The sequence below is a fragment of the Sorex araneus genome, chromosome X (genome assembly GCF_027595985.1).
Source record: "Sorex araneus isolate mSorAra2 chromosome X, mSorAra2.pri, whole genome shotgun sequence".
NCBI lineage: Eukaryota > Metazoa > Chordata > Mammalia > Eulipotyphla > Soricidae > Sorex > Sorex araneus.
In genome coordinates, this window is record NC_073313.1 from 153256097 (window position 1) to 153264308 (window position 8212).

Sequence of the window (8212 nt, forward strand, 5' to 3'; positions counted from 1 at the left end):
TGACCCCAAAAGCAAAAAAAAAAAAAAAAGAAAGAAAAGCCAAGCAATAGTAGAGCATACAGGGCACTTGCCTGTCATGTGGCTGAGGGGTTTGTTCCCCAGTATTCCACTGGGTTCCCTGAGCACTGCTGGGCATCTCTCAAACTTCTTTTTGGCTGCTGTGGGCTTCTCTCCTACCTCATCTTTTAGTTTCACCCTTTTTGCTACAAACTTGTCGTTGATCAGGGACTCTGCCCCTCTTTCTGTGTATCTCTCCGTGTAGGGGAGCCGTGCCATGTCCCTCACCCGTAAAGCAGGTGCTCAGCCCTTGAGCTCCTTTCCCTAGGTCTATCTCACTACTTTGGGAGCAGACGCGCTGGGATTTGAGGACACAACTGGCTGTCCTTGAGAATTGTGCCCTGCTGTGTTTACATTAGCAGTGCCAGTGTGTACCGGTGAAGGTCCCCAAGCTTTCATGTGGCCAGTAAGTGCTCCAGCCTGGTGTGCTCTTTCCAGCCCCTCTGTTCATACATTCATTGGAAGTTCTTAGAGGTGAACATGCTGGAAAACTTCCAAGAAGAGGCTGTCAGAAGGAAACGAAGGGGTTGGAGTCTCTGAGCAAATTTATAGACATTCATAATTTAGACTTCTTTTGGGCCAAATGCATGTTACGCCTACTTTTCTTCCTCAGGGTCACATAAATGAATGAGTAAAATGACATAATCTGTGAAAACTCTACCTATAAGTTCTGAGAATCCCAGGGTGTGGCCCAAAAATAAACAAACCAAAGATTTGAGCCTTGAGATTTATTGCTGGATTTCACACATCACTGTTGGCAGACGACTTTCTCTGTGCCTTTGTCAGAGGGGAGGTGTGTGGCGATCTCAAATCCAGCATTACTCAAGATTTCAGGGTGTCAAGTTGAGTCGGATGGATGCAAACCTTGGAAATCACAACTTGTTTTCAGCTCAGGTTCACACCAGAAGCTGCCAGGTGTCCGCAGCCCTGCCATGAACTGTTGGGCCTTGTCCTAGCCTCCACCGGCATGCCAGTCTGTTCTTATCAAAGGGTTTACAGGATTTATATAGAATTTGAATTCTGGGGTAAGAGATAGGCCAGGTATGCAGGCCCTGGCCTTCGAAACAGACTGCTACAGTATAATGGGTTCATTTTCAGTTGGTCATGCCTGCGATGATAATGGGTCACTTCTTGCTCTGCTCATTGGTCACCCCCTGCAAGACGTGGGAACACTTTCCATCTGATAGAGATTGAAACTTGATTGAAGTGAATGTCAGGGAGGCACCCTATACTCTGTGCTATCACTGAGGCCATCATAAAAATGTTTTTACTCTGGATAAATTCCAGGAAGTTGAGATAATAGATGTATTTTTTCCTACTAAGTACACAACTCACATTTCTTGAGTGTGTTTTCCTTTGGGATCACATCTACCAGTAGTCTGCCCAGTCTTTCTTCTCACTCTGCACTCAGGAATCCCTCCTGGTGGGCTTTCTGGACTGTAGGGATGAGGGAGGTCAAACCCGGGTAGCAGTGTGCAAGGCCAGTGCCTACCTTTCCTGTTTTATTGATCTGACTCCGGGACCCGATTTTTACCTATTCAGCTACATATGTTTGTTCAGAAATTATAGACTTTTCAGTTAGGGTAGACCCAAAAGCCCTAAGAACAGGACAGCAGGTCAGCTGCTTGTTTTACCTTCCCTGAGAGCGAAGGGCATCGTGGATTACAAAACACTTTTTTGTCCCCTGGAGAGGAAGGGACATCTGGCAATGTCTTTCTGGTTGCATCTCTGAGCTGTGCCTGAGGGTGATGCTGTTCAGGGCCTTTCTGGATTCAGTGTGGGGACTTCCAGTCAGGGCCATGAGTTGTGCTCCATTCTGGAGCTCATGGGTCTGACTTCTCTTCCAGGTGATTCCCCGGAGCCACCTGCTTGCTGATCCTTGGGAATTCCAGAAGCTGCAGACAATGGTGAAGAGCCATATGATACACTGTTCCCAGGTGGGAGGAGAACAATGTGGTGACATGATGCAGTGACAGGCAGGTACCGGTTTCTAGGGTCTCTGTCTCTTGAGTTTCAGGAAGCAGTCCTGGGATGTAATTCCTGGCCTGAGTGCTCCAACTCTCTGCTATTTGAGGCTACTGTGTCCTTGTCTGTTGGTTTCCTTTTATTTGGATTTAGCCACAACCAGCAGTGCTCAGTGAGTACTTCTAACTCAGTGCTCAATTATTCCTACCAGATCTCAGGGAACCTATTGGGTGGCATGGATTTAAGACTATCTTCAGGGCTGGAGAGATAGAAAAGTGGTTAGGGCGTTAGCCTTGCACACGGCCAACACGGGTTCGATTCCAGCATCCCATATGGTCCCTGAACACCGTCAGGAGTAATTCCTGCAAAGCCAGGAGTGACCCCTGAGCATTGCTGGGTGTGACCCAGAAAGTAAAATAAATAAATAAATAAAAAGGCTCTTCACTTTCATTTGTTTTTTTTTTCTTTTCAGAAACATTTAGTTATCATTATATTTTAGGAAAGGAATGATTGTGTGCTTTATATCTGTTTCACTTACAGTACTTGTCTTTGCAAAGTAACTGTACTTTGATCTATGCAACATTTTTCTTTTTAAAAAAATTTTTTTTCAATTAGTGAATCACCGTGAGGATACAGTTAACATACTTGCATATTTTCGTGCTTGTGTTTCAGTCATACAATGCTCGAGTACCCATCCGTCCACCAGTACCCATTCTCCAACACCGATGATCCCAGTATCCCTCCCAACCCCCCACTCCATACCCCACCACCCCACCCCATCTCTCGTATGGTATTCCCTTATGTTTTGTGAGGTAATGGGAGGGTCACAACGAGTGATTCTTTTGGGTTACTTCTGGCTCTGCACTCAATGTTGTAGTTGGCAGTGCTTGCCGGACCAGATGGGACAGTGGGGATTGACAATCATGCCCACTGTCCCTGGACCCGCTGTAGTGTAACTTCATCTGCTGCTTTATTTTCTATTGTATTTGTTGTTATCCCACAGTGGATGTGCTCAGGCCCACTGGAGACCTACCAGCAGCTGCGGGCCTTCGGTGAGAGCAGCCTGGGAGCAGGGCTGGGCTTTGTGTTCCCCGGGGACAGTAGTTCTGATGGCCCAGGATTATTGACAGCAATGCTGATAATTTTCACATGTTCATTTCTCTTTGTTTTTGTTATTTGGCCACACTTGGCAATTGTCAGGCTTGCTTCTGGGATGCAGGGTGTCTAACCAGGCCAGTCAAGAGCATGGGAATGCCCTCCACGTGCTGTACTATCGATATGCTTCCTGTGAATATTTCCTTCCATTGCTAAATGAATCTACTTCTTTTACAACCACAGGGGCCCATGGGGATGCTGTGGACTAAACCGGGTCAGCAACTATATGGCAGGTGTTCTACTCTACCTGGCTTGCAACATCATTTGTTATTATTTGTTTTCAGTTTTGATTGTGTGAGGGGCCTATATCCAGCAGTGCTCAGGGGTCACTCTGGCTGTATATTCAGGAATTTCTCGTGGCAGTGCTCCTGGCCTATATGGTTGCTAGGGATCAAACCTCTGTGTGTCATCAGGTGCCTGCCCTGCTGGACTATCACTCTGAGCATGAGTTCATTTTGTTTTTAGGGACTCACGTCATCAGTTGCTGTTGTATTTCAGTGCTTGGAGTCACTTTCTGTGCTTTTTGGGGGGCTTCAGCATAACAATTTCAGACTGAAATTGAAACTTGGGACTTCTGTGACTGATAACTACCAATTTGGGGCATATCAAAAGTGGAGTTTCTGTTCAAGCTCTTTTAGGAATTAGTTTAATATTGTTTGGGACACATGGGGTTGGCTTGTCAACAATATCATTTCTCTATCGGGACAGGAGTTCCTGGGGTGAAGCCTGTGCTGATCTCCTGGCTTTAAGGAGGAGCCCTGAGGCCAGGGAGAAGAGGCATGTGTGCAGGTAAGTGTCTGAGGACCTTCTGTGGCTCGGGCCCTGGGAAGTGTGTGGATGTCTGAGTTCATGTGAGTCACGCTGCTGACCCTAGACGCCTCGGGCTCCTGGATACAGGTGTCTGTGCCATGCTCACTGTGCCCTTAATTTCACGAAGTGCTTGTCATGGAAAGATCCTGTTCTTTCCTTTCTTGGCTTTGTTCTCATTTTCCCTTACCTGTCAGAATATTCATGGGATTCACAGCCATTGGTCAACTGTCTGTGCTTCACCGTTCTGTTGTTCAGCCTGCACTGATGGTGTGCCCTTTCAGGGGAATCTAGTTACCACTCTACTCTTTCTTTCATGCTTATTTTTGCCCTCAGATCATTAGCATGTTTTTTCAGTATATTAAATTTATTTTTGGCTTTGAGCCTCGGAATTTTCAGTGTTTATTCCTGGAAGTTTTCAGAGGTTACTTTTGGTGGTACTCAGTGATCAGACCCTGTCAGCGTCATGTGAGGGAAGTGCCTCCCTGCTATTCTATCTAATCCACTAAGAAATATCTTTTGTGGGGCTGGAACCATAATACAACAGGTAGGGTGTTTGCCTTGCACGTGGCCAACCTGGGTTCAATTCCCAGCATCCCATATGGTCCCCTGAGCACCACCAGGAGCTTTTCCTAATTGCAGAGCCTGGAGTAACACCTGTGAGTCGCCAGGTGTGAACCAAAAAGCAAAAAAATAAGAAGTAAAAAAGAAGTTTCTTTTACTTTTCTGTTTACACAGTGAATGCATGAGCCTATGAAAAATTGCTGATTTGACACAGAGAGCTGATACAGCCGGGACTGTAGTTGTTTTGTACATGGCAGACAATAGTTAAAACGCTGACATCTTATATGTTCCTAGGTATCACCAGGCCTGTTTAAAAAACAAAACCCAAAACACTCCGTGGATACGAAAGCTGCTCCCAGCATTCCCCACAATGGATGTCCTTCAAATACTTTACATTACTGATTCTTTTTTTTTAATTCTTGTTGGGTAACAGCAAGCAATGTTCAAGGGTTACTCCTGGATCATTCCCTCTGGAATTCCCGCTGGCAGTGCTTGGGGAACTATATGGGATTCTTAGAATCGAACCTGGGTTGGTCTTGTGCAAGGAAAATGCCCTAACCACAGTGCAATCACTCCAGCCCCAACTCTTTCATTGTGTTTTATGTTTGATTTCAGAAAGAAAATCGTAGCTTCAGGGGTTTTCACTGCAACAATTTGATTTGGGAATTGAGTCACCAAAAACGAGTGAATTGGTAAGATTAGCATGTAGAATATAAATATTTTGACAGGATAATTCCTTGGAACTAGAATGTGACTTGAAAGTGGAGGTCTCATTGCAGGGTGGAACTTTGTAGCCTACTGTTGTGAGTAGAGGGACCCTAGTCTTATTGGGTGCTAAAATCAGTCCTTTTAAAATCTAAGGATATTATTATTGTTGCTGTTATTGTTATTATTATTATTATTATTATTATTTCTTGGTTTTGTTTTTCATTCACTCACGGCGAGGCTGATTAGTTACTTCAGGCTGAGCACTGAGGCATTGTTGGAGAAACTGTACTGCAAACAAGAATATTTTCGCTTTTTCAGCAGCCTTCTGGAAATAATTTCAGAGGCAGTTTTCCTTTTCTCACAAGAAGCCTAGCTGGTCTTTGACAAGCAGATCTTAGGTGCTAGCCAGGCCTGACTTGACATTGTAGATTCCATGCTCTGGCCCAGCCTAATCTTTGGAATGTAGATTTCAAGTGCTGCCTAGTTTCTAATTGACATGTAGATTTCTTGTGGCAGCCCAGCCTGGTCTTTGGGATGTAAATCCAAGTGCTTTCAGCCCAAGGAAGGCTTCAGTTTTGGTTTTGTATCTTCTTTGGGGGGGGGGGGGGCTAGATTAATGGCCTGCAGATACAAGAGAATAATGTTTCCTCAGTGTTCTTCCTGTAACATCTTTTGGTGCCTTTGGTGACTTCAATGTATTGGGCCCTTTGGAAGTGCCATGATGGATAAAAGGGGTTCGGAGAGAAGGAAGGGGGGTGGAGAGTGTATAGAGGGAAGACTGGAATAAACTGCAAGTGAGACCAAACATCTTGGCTCCGTGCATTCCTTCGCCCGCCACATCATCGCCATCAACCTCCCCGGAGTGGGGGAAGCAGCCGGAGACTACCGAACTCGGGTGGTGGGAGAGACAGCGCTGCTGCCCTAGGCCCTGTGCCTGGCTTGGTGCGGTGAGGCGCTCTTTCCCTCGCCCCCGCCTTTCTTATTTTTGTGTTTTTACACAACGAATAACGCTGAAAAATGCTAACGGCACCATCTGGGATGCCAGAATTCAAACTGAGTCCACCATATGCAGTGGAAATACCCTCCCCACTGTTCTAGCATTCTTATCCAATTCCTACTACCTTTAATTTCAAAGAAATATTCTGATTTTTCACTGGACTGAAAGAAGGCAGGAGAGTTAATTGTTTAAAAGAATTATTTTTTTGCCACGAGTGATAGAGTATTGGGGCGGACTTGCCTTCCACAGGATGGAAATCTGGGTTCTATTCCCAGCACTGTTCCCTGGGACCCACCATCAGTGATCCGTGGTACCGCTTGGTGTGGTCCACCTCAAATAAATACAAACTACAAACCAAAAAAGAACAAAAAACCTCATTGATCCTGGAGAGGATTTGTGCTGAAATGTTTACAGTAGCCCCCATGGTCCATCTTGTTGTGTAGTGTTTCAGCCTTGCCTTAACACACGGATCAGGGGCTCCACACTGTGCTACAAACCAACCAGGACTCGGGTGTATTTTATTTTGTTGGAAACTACTGCTTTGAAATTCTGCAGACTGTATTATTTCTGTTTTATGTCTGTGTTTATCGAATTGAAAAAATTTAAACAAATTAATGATGGTGCAGCCTTCAATTAAGTGCAGTCACTATGTGGAAACATTGGGTCATCCCATAGAACATCCATCCATCTGTCGGAAATTGCATTCCTAGTGGTGGTAATGTTGGTCTCAGTTTCTTTTGACAGGGAGACTATGAAGGAATGGAGCAGTCATTGGAATCCTCTTCTGCTTTGTACAGGGAAGCAGCCAGCCCTAGTGGAATGTATCTGATCCTGCACTATAAGACAATGTCTCAGAGTGAGCAATCCCGCCCTCTGCCCCATGGGGATGCTGCGACAGGCCTAATGTCTTCTGAGGGTGATCAGAGTGGAGAGAGCGACCTCACAGTGAAGAAACTTTCCCCTGGGAAAAACTCCTCACAGTCTGTTCTCCTCAGTTTCTGGACACAAACCCCTCAAGGCAGCAGCCCCAGGACTGTGGGAGAGGAGTACCATTTATGGTGAGTCCCGCATGCTGACATTCGCATAAGTAAAGTCACCATGGACTGACCCCGTCCAAGAATAATGTTCCCTTTGAAACCCCCAATAGACAGAATCCCCAGGATTGTTACCAGGGAGAACAAACTTTGATTCAGGTGTCATCGCAGTGTTTCAGTGCAAAGATTGCAAACTACAGAAAAACCGTTTATGTATAGGGACTGTGGGGAAGCTTTCACTTCCCCCTCAAATCTTATTATACATCATAGAGATCACACTGCAGACAAACCTCATGCATGTGAGCAACATGGAGAGGCCTTTACCTTGTGCTCACAACTTGGTGTCTTCAGGGAAATTCATACAGGAATGAAAACTTACTCATGTCAGGATGGGAAGGTCTAAACTTGCTCCTCTGATCTTTTTCATCAGAGAAAGAGTCATTCTGGAGAGAAACCATATTCATGTCAGGACTGTGGAAACGTCTTTGCTTATCACTCAAGCCTTTCTTTGCACAAGGATAATCACGCTGGAGAGAAACAGTGACTGTAAGACATGTAGAAAGGCCTTCACTGGATTGGCGGGCCTTAAAGGGCATATGGATACTCATACTGGAGAGAAGGCTGATATATGTCAGGAGTGGGGAAAGAACTTTAGCAGATCCTCAGTGCTTACTGTACATAGGAGAATTCACACTGGGAGAAACCTTATAAATGTAAGGCATGCAGAAAGGCCTTCACTGATTTATCAGGTCTCAATAGGCATATAAATACTCATACTGAATAGAAGCCCTTTATATGTCAGGAGGGTGGGAAGACCTTTACCAGTTCCACGTATTTTATTGTACATAGTAGAAATCCCGGCCTTATGTATGTCAGGAGTGTGGAAGGCCTTCAGCTTTCCTCCTATCTTACAGTACATAGGAGA

At 45.3% G+C, this 8212-nt stretch overlaps 1 long non-coding RNA gene across 1 annotated transcript; it reads left to right on the forward strand.

Moving 5' to 3' along the window:
- The first annotated feature begins 1951 nt into the window (after nt 1-1951).
- Nucleotides 1952-7143, forward strand: LOC129400138 (uncharacterized). Its single transcript, XR_008627459.1, has 3 exons — nt 1952-2037; nt 5164-5240; nt 7051-7143. It is a non-coding gene; the product is annotated as an uncharacterized LOC129400138 (long non-coding RNA).
- The last annotated feature ends 1069 nt before the right edge of the window (nt 7144-8212 follow it).